Source organism: Sciurus vulgaris, assembly GCF_902686455.1.
Source record: "Sciurus vulgaris genome assembly, chromosome: 2".
NCBI lineage: Eukaryota > Metazoa > Chordata > Mammalia > Rodentia > Sciuridae > Sciurus > Sciurus vulgaris.
This window is the reverse complement of record NC_136462.1, coordinates 102,236,379-102,248,654: the sequence shown is the minus strand read 5'-3', so window position 1 is coordinate 102,248,654 and position 12,276 is coordinate 102,236,379. Positions and strand designations below refer to the sequence as shown.

The window sequence follows — 12,276 nt, the reverse complement described above, 5'->3', positions numbered from 1 at the left end:
ACTAGGGAATTAAATCTAAATTGCCTACTTATCCCCTTAATTATACTACTAAATATATTAAATATAAATATACTAAATATTCTAAAGGCCCTGCATTGCTATTTTGTCCAAAACTTAAGAAATTATTCTTGATGGATCCTTATTATAAATTGTTTCTTCAAGGCAGATTCTCCATTTTCCAATTGGAAAATGGTATCTCAATTATGGAACACCATCCTAAATGAAAGGTTTACTAGTATCAAATGTAGCTTACCCAGTTGGCCTGAATCTTGGAATTATGGGACACAGACATGCTTATCCCTGAAAATACAAGGGTTTGTGAAATGAATTTTGCTACCCAAACCCTACCCTCCTCTGTAGATATCTTTTCTACCTTGATGATTCTTTTCTCTGCCTCCAGTGCTCAATATACTCAGGTCTTCTCTAACCTACTGCAACTCTTTGGAGGAATCTGATAACCAGAGATATTAATAACTTATGCAATCTAAATTCATTACTGAGATATTGGAAGACTTTGAAAGTAACAAAGCATCAGCATGTTGAGAAGGAGGATAAGGGTGTTTGGGTGTTTTTAATTTTATCCCAATCATAAGAACTTCATAGGCCTGAAATCTTTCTGAGAAAGCAAAAATTATTTTGCTACTCCTAACACATCTAGTTTATTTCCCTTTAAGACAGTTTTCTTTCATTAGAGGTTCAGACTTTACTAGAATTTATCCAAACTATAGAAGAGGAAGTATAAAGACAATTTATAATTTGGGGAAGGGAATAAGAGGTAGAAAAACATGCTTATCTATCACTACTGAAAAAATAATAGAACAAAAGATTTTAAAATTTCATCATATGCCACTTAGGTATGATTCCAAATATCCTTTATACACAAATACAAATATACCAATTGAAGCTGAAGTTCTGTCACCAATTTCTGGGCCAACAGAGGGCAAGACAGTTGGTTCCATTCATTCCTGCTCAGCACTTTTCTTCCTAATTTTTTGTTCAGTTCAATAGAAGCCCTATAATTCTTTAACAATGGCCTCTCTTTCGTAAATGGCCACACTAATACAGGGAATAATTATCTGCATTTTTAGAATCAATTAAAAAGTATCAAATAAGAGAATGGGATATAAAAACAGATATGTTTTAATAGAAAATTAGTTTTTAAAAAATGTCATGAAGAATTGGGTTAAGGTAAGAAGGCAAGTTCAGCAGAGATATAGTTATCATGAACTGTTGGTCTTTCAGATAAGTGAGTCTGCATTTCATTTACTAGTTCTTCCCCAACCAAGTAACCGTGGCCTCATTTCCCTGCTTAGGGATAATGGCCAAGATCACCAAAAGAAACATGATACAGAATATCAATAGATTTCTCAAGCCAGTTTTTCCTCTCCTTTCTTTATTGTGACAGTATGAGAAATCCTTGCCAAAACTTAGTTGCAAGACCAAGATAGTGCAACCTGTTAGCACAAGGTTCAGCTCCTTTAAAGCCAACCAGCTAACTGAGTAGCCATGCTGCCAAATATATTTTTTAAGTCCAGATATACATTAACATAAGCAACTTCATACTTAAAAAAAATAGGTAAATCAACACATGGGTACTGATTTACAGACATTTTTAGCACAATTCTCCAGAAAAACAAAAGTCAGTTCCCTAGGGAATTTAACACTGATTTTAACTTGCACTTATTTTGGAAATCCATATATTATATCAATTAAGAAACATCCAAACAAAATATAAGAAATAACACTCACTTTGGTGGGTATTTGGCTGTTTTTGTATCCAACAGTAGAACAAAAGAACAGGTTCTATATGATATAATAAACAAAACATAAACATCTTATATTTGCACAAAACTAGATCTATATGCTTAATGGCAAAATAAGTGAAGCATGAGTAATGGTAGTTTTAATTTAAGACTACTTACTGCCCTGCTGTGTTATCTTCAGGAACTGTTTGTACTAATGTATATATATATTTTTTTTTCCTATTTTTATTCCTGAATTTTCTACCAGGCTATTTTTTCAGGCAGAAACCAAAAAAGATTGCCTCAATTTTTTTAAAAGCAATTAAGTAGTGTTCATTAATCAGATTTTGTTGATAGCTTGTTGATAGATTGTAATTGAGGTGGCAGAACCATGTCTTCATTGATAAGTGTGAACTGAGCCAGTGTTTAGATAAGAAATATCTGATCCCATTTGAGAGGAGGTATTTAACAGATTCCAAAATATTAAACAGTATGCTAATATTACAGAAATAGCTCACACTTCCTTGTAAGGTTTTCCTGAGACCATACATGGCATCGTTGTCTTCCTCTCTCCATAAGCCCATAAACACTTCATTTAAGAAACAATACTTTGTAACCCCAGTACCTGCATGGTGGTCAGTGCAAAGTAGGTTACTAGTGATGACAAAGGTAGACTCAAGAGACATCTAACAAGCCCAAAATATAGATTTTAAATCAAAAGCTCTTAAACGTACTAGAATATGAAGAGAGCAATACTTTAATCATTCATCTGATAACTATTTATTGGGTGTCATCTATGCATTGTGAACTATCATAGAATTGGGGGATACATGGTGAGCAAAATAGCAATAGTTCCTTCCCTTGGTAATATCCAAACAGAGTTATTTAAGGGAACAATTCAATAAATAATACTATGGCTCTTTGATGTCTGCTCCATGAACTTCAGACCTACCAATAGCCCTAAGTCCTTACCAAATATTCTTTATTCTAATCTGAGACATCGCTTTACCAATCTGCTGGGATAGATGGTATTTTCATTTCCTCCTCACTGGACCATCACTGTTGCAACATGGAATCTTATAATTCAGTCCTTCCATGTTCATGCTTCCCTCCCACAACAGATCTAAGAATTTTTGACCATAGGTTTCCTTTTATTCATTTCCACACTTCTTCCGAAAAGCCTTAAAAAGTGCCCAAAGGCTCTTACATAATGACAAAAATGTTCTCCAGTGCTCCATGTACAACTTCTTCCCCACAAGCATTTCTTCTGTCTGGAATATTCTCTCTGTCCAAATGGTATAATAAAGGTCATCCCCTCTTATTTAAAATATCAAGAACTATTTTTCTTAGGAGTGTTAAACACAGGAAATTTGTTATATTGTATCCCCTTAGAAACATTTTACTTGAATCACCCATCCCTGTAGCTAATACAGTTTCACAGTAAGAGGAAAAATAGCACAAGGCCAGGCTTTCTAGAATCTCACAATCTAGCGCAGAGTAAAGGAGAAGACATGGACAGGCACTAGAAATTCAAACCACACTGGATGGTGAGGGAGGGGTGCTGGAAAGTCATACCTTTGAGCCTCCGCACAGGTGACTACACATTAAACCTACCCAGACACATCTGGTCTGAAATTGAACTTCATTTTGCCAGCAAAAGCTGCTCACAGCTCTGTAATTAACCCAGAAAGAACCCACAGACTCCCAGTGTTTTATAAGTAATCTAATTAAGACAAAAGCATTAGGTCAAGGGACTGGAGATACACTTCTCAAACAGAAACATAGAGAGATGTCCCTTAGATAGCCTAAGGCATACAGCAAGGACAGAAAATGTGAACAGTCAACCTTGGTATGCTACAGTGTGAACTTTGTGGTCATGTTTCTGATCCAAGCTGGACTTTCTCCTGTTGTCTGTAACACTCCTGTCCACCTTCTTCCATGGCCAACTGCTGAGTCCTCAGGAGCCACAGACACATTTCAGTACTAACCTAAGCAAAATGCAGTTAAGATAAATCTAATAGTACGCAGGAATATGAAAAATGCACTGTCTTTCAGCTCTTGTTTCCCTTCAGTAGGATGCTGGCTTTGAGTTATTTTTCTGGGAAAAATAATAATTTTATTCTTGAATAATTTTATTCTTTCTTATTCCTTTTCAAGGATGGTTGGATACAGGTATGGGATATTAGTATAGAATATTTCCCTCAATGCTGATAATCAATACATGTAGAAATTAACTTACTTTCCAAAGGATCACTTCTATGACTTCCCAAAATAAATAAAACAAAATTATAATTATCCACTAACCATTCCTTATCATTAGCATTGTATTATTTACCAAACAGAAAATACCTATTTATCCAAAATATCTGCTTATGCATTTCAAATAATCAAAAGCTTTAAATTGAAAAACAATTATGATAAACATAATTTAATATTTTATAATACAGAAATTATTAAGGGGAAGCAAAAAAGTATTCATGATATCATAATGAATATGTAATTATTATACAATATTGCAGACAAAAGATGGCAAGTCTTAATTTAATATATTAATAATATCCTCAACTATCACTAGTACATTTATCTTCCTTCTAAAATAACTTCATAAATTAAATGTTCACTAGTATTTGAATGCCTGATAAGCAGGAGTCCATAATGTCTATTAGATTCCAAATTAGTTGTCTTCAACAGTAATTTTCATAAGCATATAGCAGCAGAATTTTTTTGCATTAGAATATAAATAGGTATTGATTTTTGGTCCATTTTCATTTGGTATTAAGTATTACAGTAAATCATCTCTCCTCTATAAGTTTTAGGTAACTGAACTGAGACTCAGTTCACAATGGAAAATGAGACAAACTGTGGATTAACTGAGAAGCAAATGAAAAATAGACATCTAGAATCTAATGACTTTGACAAAAACTTTCTTGGTGCTGTATAAATCTTAAAAGCCATATCTGGTATTTTATGATTTTAACTCAATTTGAAATTTGGAATTTGCATCACACCCTGTGACTTTTAAAATTTTTTGAATTTTAAGAAATATCTTCTTCATTCTCATATAAAGATGTTTTATATCATGTTTACAACAACCAGCAAATAATATCTTGTGTACATGGCCTGAACTACAAACAACTTGATCCAGCTGTAAAAGAAGTTTATCAAGGCTTATCATGCCCAGTGTCTAAAGAAGAAGGTACCGTGAGGATTTGAAACTCACAAGAAAAGCTTACAAAGCTAAGATCAAGCTATCTCTCTGTAGATTCTAGAATTGTCCATACTTCATCTCTCCTAGCCAACATTCCTTGCCCTTTCGATCTCAAAGGAAGAATTCAAGGCTTATTTTGCTCAGATTCCTCATTCACCATTTTTTGACAAATTTCCTTCCCCTATGAAATTTCACAGATGAATGCACCTATCTATAATCAAGCACATTGCCTTCTATTTTGAAATAAGCAGATGCTCCAAGAATTCCTTCCAGAAAACTAAAAGATCATTGGATGTTTGCTGTACTTATTTCTGTAACTATGGATATTGGTGAATCTATTTGGGAACTGGGTGCCATAGGACAGGAGACACATTGATAGAGACCAGTAATGGGGGCATGTAGAATAAATAAAATAGGAGAGAGTTAGATTACAATTTTGATTATCAGCTGAAGTCAAAATGGGAAGATTTACATCAGAGGAAGTCAGGAAGGCTATGGAATATAGAATCAATGAAGAAAACATTGTTACTACCTAAACCAAACTCAGAAAAAGAGTAGAGCTTGGACCAAGAAGAAAGAAGTTGACATGGACCTCCCTTGTGACAAAATTATCTGATCTAGATAACATCAGGTAGACAGTTCCCTTATTTTTTTAAGACATAAGAATTTTATTATCATTTGGCTCAGCTCCCTTATTTTTAAATGTCAATTTTCCACCTCCCTTGCAGCTCTACCTATTCTGCTTGTAATGGTTGTGCCCATGAGTTGAATGGGAATTCATGGTAGAATCAGTGAGTGTCTCCTGAGATCAGGAGCTCTGAACTCGGAGAATAAATCAAAGCTGCTGGTCAATTTCAATCTCTCTTAATTCCCAGAAGCATTTGTCAGTGGTAGATTCTTCATGAAGCCTACATCAACTGAATATATGAAGTCATTAAAATTTGCTGCCATAATTCTAAGGAAAGCACACATAAGCTTATCCTGGGATCTCAGGGCACTAGATTTCATCAAAAATAGGCTGTTAAAAGCTATTTCAATGTGTCTTAAATGTAATTTGTGAGATCATTACTATCTCGGGACATAGGAAAGGTTTAAGTTTTCCCTCTGAATTTAATGAGTTTTTTCCTTCTAGTTATTTTCTACTTGGTATACCAGACTCTCTCCTTCACCAACCACTCTTTGCCTCTAATAATAGGTAAGAGCACAGAATAAAGAGTAAATATAAAATCCAACACATATTTACTGAGTAACCACCTTTTACATGCCAAAAGTTACAAATACAAATATAACTACAATTAATTCTAGCTGGTATTCATTGAACACTCACTCTATATTATTTCTTAATTCTCATGAAAAATCTGTGAAGCAATGATCTTTATGGTGTCGCTATTTTTCTGGTTGAGAATTAAGATGTAGAAATTTTAAATAAGTGAGCAAGTTTGCATAAATACTGTACTTAAGTGGTTTAAACTTTAGCTAGTTTTTAAAAGTTGCATGCAACATTAAAGGTTTAAACTGAAGGTCAACACCATGGGAGAATGTATTAGGAAATGAACTGGGAAATTCATTTAGTACTATGGAATTGTATAACATGAATATTTGGAGTCTACAAGTAATCTGTGTAATTCGGGCAGAGACTGGATAAAGGACTAGAGGGAAAAGTGTAAAGCTAGAAAGACAGTCTTGGATCTGCTTGTAAAAGGTGTTTCTTGCTGTGCATAGGATTTTAGGCTCTATTTTATAAACAATATGCTATTCTTGAAAGTTTTAGTCATGATTTTTTTATGACAACGAGTTTGGCAGTAACATGCAGTCAGATGCTCAGAGAAGTTCATAACAAGCACAATGTTTGGGAGATTCCAGCAGTATTCTAGGCATAACTTGATAAGAAAGTCAACTATCGTGGTGACAATAGGAAGAGAAGGTAAATAAGGTATGGCTGAAGATGATGTATAAAAAAGAAGCTAAAAGAGTTGGTGATTAACTGGACACAAGCCATGAGGAAGAAAAGGACAGTGAAAACACCTTGAGGTTAGAGACTAAGAGAAGGAGGAAATCAGGAAGAGTAGCTGTTTGGGGGAAAACTGCTGGAGTCGAAATCTCTTAACTTGATGAGACATGTTAGTGGAAAGCCCTCCAAAGAGGTAGTCACTGACAAAATTCAGGTCACCAAGACAGCAGATAGAAACAGGGAATGCTCGAGTAGGATTCAAAGCTAAAGGGAGAAAGATAACAATGAGTTTGTGCATCTACTATAATTTCTGTATTTATTTATTAAGCATTCTATTTCTTACCATTTATTATTTTTAAAACTATGTTCTGCAATATTTCTCCAATAATATTGTGGCACTTTACTGGGTAATTAAGCACTATCTCCTATGGATTACCTTTTTAAGAAGGAATAAATTAAAATTTTATTTATATATATATATATGAAATTAGCTATATATTTTGCTTCCTGCCAATTAAACTCCTTTGAAATTAAAAGAAATATAAATGCTCCTTAGGTTTAAGGAGTTTCCCTAGTTTAGTTTGCCTCTTCAGCCAAGAGACCCTCTTTTCTAGCATGTTCTTATTGAGTGTGACCATCCAGAGAGGAAGAAAGCTGGAGGAAGAGAGAGGAAATTAGTGTAATTACTAAGTAGAGTATGTGAATACACTTTAATTTTAAAAACAGTGCTCTATGCATGACTGTGAAATTGGGAGCAGCTAAGTACCCTAACACCATTTGTTTCTTGTTAACCAAACAGCAGCATTTTAACATCTATCAAAACTGCAGCAAATATTTTAAGACTCACCAGATAAAGGGCCTTCTACAGTACATAGTTGACCCTTGATATTGACATGTCCCACTTCCGTGGATTCAACCAACTGCATATCAAAACTATCTTTTAAAAATTTGCCTGTAGTGAGTTGTACAAATTTTTCCTTGTCATTTATTCCCTAAACAATCTAGTATAGCAGCTATTCATGTAGCATTTTTAAAGTATTGGTATTATTAGTAATCTATAGATAGTTTGAAGTTTTCAGGAGGACGTGCTTAGACTATATAAAAATACTACACCATTTTAAATAAGGAACCTGAGGATCTACATATTTCTGATGTCAGTGTGTGTCGGGGGGGGGGGGGGTTTTGGAACAACCCCCCATCAGAAACTTGGGGATGATGGTATATCGTTACATGGAATTTGATTAAGCCAATATTTTTGTGTAGTTGTCTGAAGGAAAACAAGTTAACACATTTTTGCTCAATTCTAAAAGGATGAATATAATTTCTTTAGTTTATCAGGCAAGCAAGTGCTATTTACACATTTCTAGCCTCTCAAGAGAAGTTAATCAGAGCCAAATAATTTTGTAGCTACATTTCAAATGAAGCCCATCCTGCAGAGTCTGTATAATGTAGATTTTATAAAATTTCTGAGTCAAAGAACTAGAAAGGATCTATCTGCATGAGCATCTAGACAGACTTACAGATGAGAATACCAAGGCTTCCAGGGAAAGCAACAGCCCAAGTTTACCTAGCAAGTTGGAGACTGAGCCAGGATTTTATACATGTCAGTGTTTTCTACTAGATAGCAAAAACTCTGGCTCCTTAGAACTGTGTGCTTTCATTCTCTAGAATTAACTCACTACCAAATTTTACTTACAATTTCTCATTGATAAAACAATCTTTTCTATTTTTTCAACTGCATGACACTTAACAGTTTATGATTCAAAACATGTCCATTCTTTCATGGGATCATGTCAACAGTGTCCTAGCCAGGAACATGCCTCAGTCATCCATTCTTCTCCTGTGAAATAGAAAAGGTGACCCTGTCCATCAATTATTCTTTCCCTTTCTCTTTTTTAATTGAAATTTTTAGGTTGTTTATGAATGGAAAAACTACTTCTAGAGTATGTTATTTCCAGTTATAAAACACATGAAGCAAAATATTTCCATGAAAAATATTTTTCCTCTATCAAAAAGACATATTGCACCCAGATTCTCAAGAGCCAGAATGCTCAGAAACAAAATATGTTTTATCCTGAACACAAGACATGAGCCAATGAAGACTGACTGTTAGTAGTAGAGACAGGTTAAAGATGGGATAGCAAAAGCCTAGGACAGACAAGAAAGTATTTGAAGGAAAACCCATCTCTTTCGATTACATTTTAAACATACTTTAAAAACCATGAGTAAAATTTATAACATTAAATTTATATTCCTATCCAACATTTATTTCTACAAAATATTTTTCTAACTCTATATATAGGAAGAGCAATATAAAACTCATATATCAAAACTATAATAAATTCTGTATGTTGAGACTAAACTATACAATATAACTAGAGTACACAAGAGATAGTAAACACATATATCTCTTGGATCAGAACCGGATTTTCAAGTGAAGGAGTTGTGACTCAGTGTGTCTTCATGTTCATTTTCCTCTGCAGGACTTTTGCTCTGGAGGCTAGAACACTTACTCCTGTCTTCCTAACTGTATCTTAAAAGGCCACAATGAAGTGAATACTGCTGTGGCATCCATTATCTCTGTGGAGACTACAGAACTAGGTACTCAGTCTTCTGCACACTCAAAAGCTGCAGGCTGAGAGAGCTATTAATAAATCCTTTTTTTTTTTTTTTTTAAAGTTGGAAAGGAACTGCAGTCTTACACATGAAATACAATTTGATATCCAGAAGTAATTTGTAACAACAACAAAAAGATGAAAATATGATTCTTTAAATTTGTAATTACAGTTTGAATTATGTTATTCTAAAACCAAGTAAGTTGCTACTAGGTATATAAGTTATAATATAGTTAGCAGCTTTTGATATGTAAAAGCATATTTTAGAAACAAATTTAAGCATGCATTTGAAATTCCTAAAATTTCTCACATAGAAGTAGGAGTACTTTTGTCAGGTGGCAAGGTGATTTCAATATCTTCAAAAATTCTGGAGAAAGTCCTTATGTAGTAAAAAAAAGGAAATACGGGATGGGAAGAATGCATAAGATAAGTACATGGTGTTAAAATCAGAAGACAAGGTACAGGTGGCATAATGCCTCAAAGAGCTCATGATAGGGTTTATACATTGTATAGCTGATAAGGTCAACCAAAATGAAAGTACTCAAAGCATCTCATTGGAGAAAAGATATCATCTCACCAAAAGTGAGCTGATATTCAAAGACACAGGTTTGTTCTACATGATGAAGACATCAAAGTACATTCCCTTCTCCACTGACTCCACTACCACCACACACACATATACTTGGTGTAATTTTTCTTTGAAAGGAAATTTATTGTACTTTAATCTGTCTGCAATGATGTATGCACTCTTAAGCAGCTAGTTCTGTGCTTCACATACTTCATTGCTTGATATTTAAAGACTAGCAGTGATAGACGCTATTACAGGATCTAGGAAGGAATACAGTCTACATTGTTAATAATGAGCACATGAAAAGTGACTTCTCTAGGCTTATCTAATGTGTTTACTTCCTGTTTCACCTGGGCATTGGTTTACCAAGCATATGGTAATGATGATCTATAGAAAAGTTTCCAAATCTCTCTGATGGAAGTCTAAAACCAAATAATTGAATGCTTAGGAACTAAACCTCTATCTACTTATCCACCCTCACATTCAGTCCACAATTCTGCTGAAATTACTTTCTCAAGAAAATTTCATAGACGTTTGAAAAGATAAACTTTTATAGTTCAAAAAAGCAACTCTCATTTGTCAATGAGAGTTTCAAATATCCTTTTAGATTATCTTACATCAATTTCTGAATTTCAAAAATAATCCTTTATAGGATTCTGTAAAATTATTGTTGTATTATTGTTGTAGTGTTTCATTTACAGTTACCTTCCCCATACAAGATGCCAACATAGAAGAAAGAAAAATACAATATTTTTTACTTTCTACTAATGAATGCAAACTTATCATCTGTCCATCTTCTATCATTATTATGGTCTCAAAAGTTGCCTGTAATGACTTACCATATTTTGACATTGTTATTATTATAATAATGTGTAAAATTTTAAAACAAATGATATGTCATTTCATTGTATAGCCAATTCAATGCTCCAGGTCTCTACCATTTGGCAAAAATGAGATTTTAGTTTTAAAAGAGCAGGGTGGTGATTTACTTTATAGTAAACATAAATGATTATTTAAATACCATTAATCACTATTCCATTTGGACTTTTAAATCATAAAAAAGTAGGACCAACAATAATTAAAAATCAGGTTCCAAGAGTTTTAGTATTAAATATTTGTGTTAACAAAACACTAAAATCTATAAAGTATTTTATACATACGGATATGTAACAAAGTTTTTTATATTCTTGTTTCTTTCCCTCAGAAAAGTTTATTTAAATACACGAACATATAACTTATTGCCAATTTAACCCACTTTTATGAAAATAAAGTATTAAAGAGTAATAGATGACAAGATTATTTTTAAAAAATCATTACATGATTATACAATCATATAATATTCTTAATTTTTATTGAAATACAGAGTTCTTTTTTAAAAAACTCATTTTTATGTGGGTTACCCACCCACTTCTTTCATTTTTCTCTCTAAAAGCCTAATAAGGAAAATTGACTTTAAGCATTGTCATCTCAGCCTAGGTAGTAAAGGCAGCCAACATTACTATTGTTGCCATATCTGTCTTTCCCTTTATTATACAAGTATATTGATGATGTAATTGCAGAAGTTCAGGTTTATTCATGCTGCTGGATTAAAAGGATTTTTTTAGACTGCCTCCTTCAGCCCCATAGAACAGTTGTAAAAAAGAACGAAGCACATAATTTAAGCAATTCATCTGAAAGTAAATCTGCAGGATCTTCATGTTGAAGGACTGATCAAGAGCTATAAATGCAGAACCACAGTAAAGCTCAATTTGTTCCAGACTGGATTTTGAGCTGGAAAAACACTTGGCTGACATAACACTCATCCATGACATTTTGACTTTTAACCCTTTTCTAGAAGCCATTAACTTTTCTTCTCTGTTTGACTCTAATTTTCCCACCAAAACTCAAGAGATTAGGGAATATCTCAGCCTTCTATCCCAGCCCTTTTCATCCCAATGCAGATATTCCCCTGAAAGTTGACTGGGAATTAAGCAAGCATTTGTCATTCTGCACTTAAAATAAAGGAATGACTGAGGAAACTGAGGTGATCCTCAGTACAGTCATATTATCATAAACGCAGGACAGCTGAGCTTTTACAAATGCATCTACTACTCTAAGAAAATCCCAGTTTTGTGGTTGAAAGTGCAAACAAAAAGAATCAACAAGAAAAGACAGACGCAAAATCACATGCAGATAAGGCAGCACAGACAGTG

General features: G+C 33.7%; 1 protein-coding gene across 2 annotated transcripts in view; it reads right to left on the bottom strand.

Annotated features, from left to right (window-relative positions):
* UNC13C (unc-13 homolog C) overlaps positions 1-12,276 on the bottom strand; it is an 869,114-nt gene that overhangs the window by 611,102 nt on the left and 245,736 nt on the right. The window lies entirely within an intron of this gene.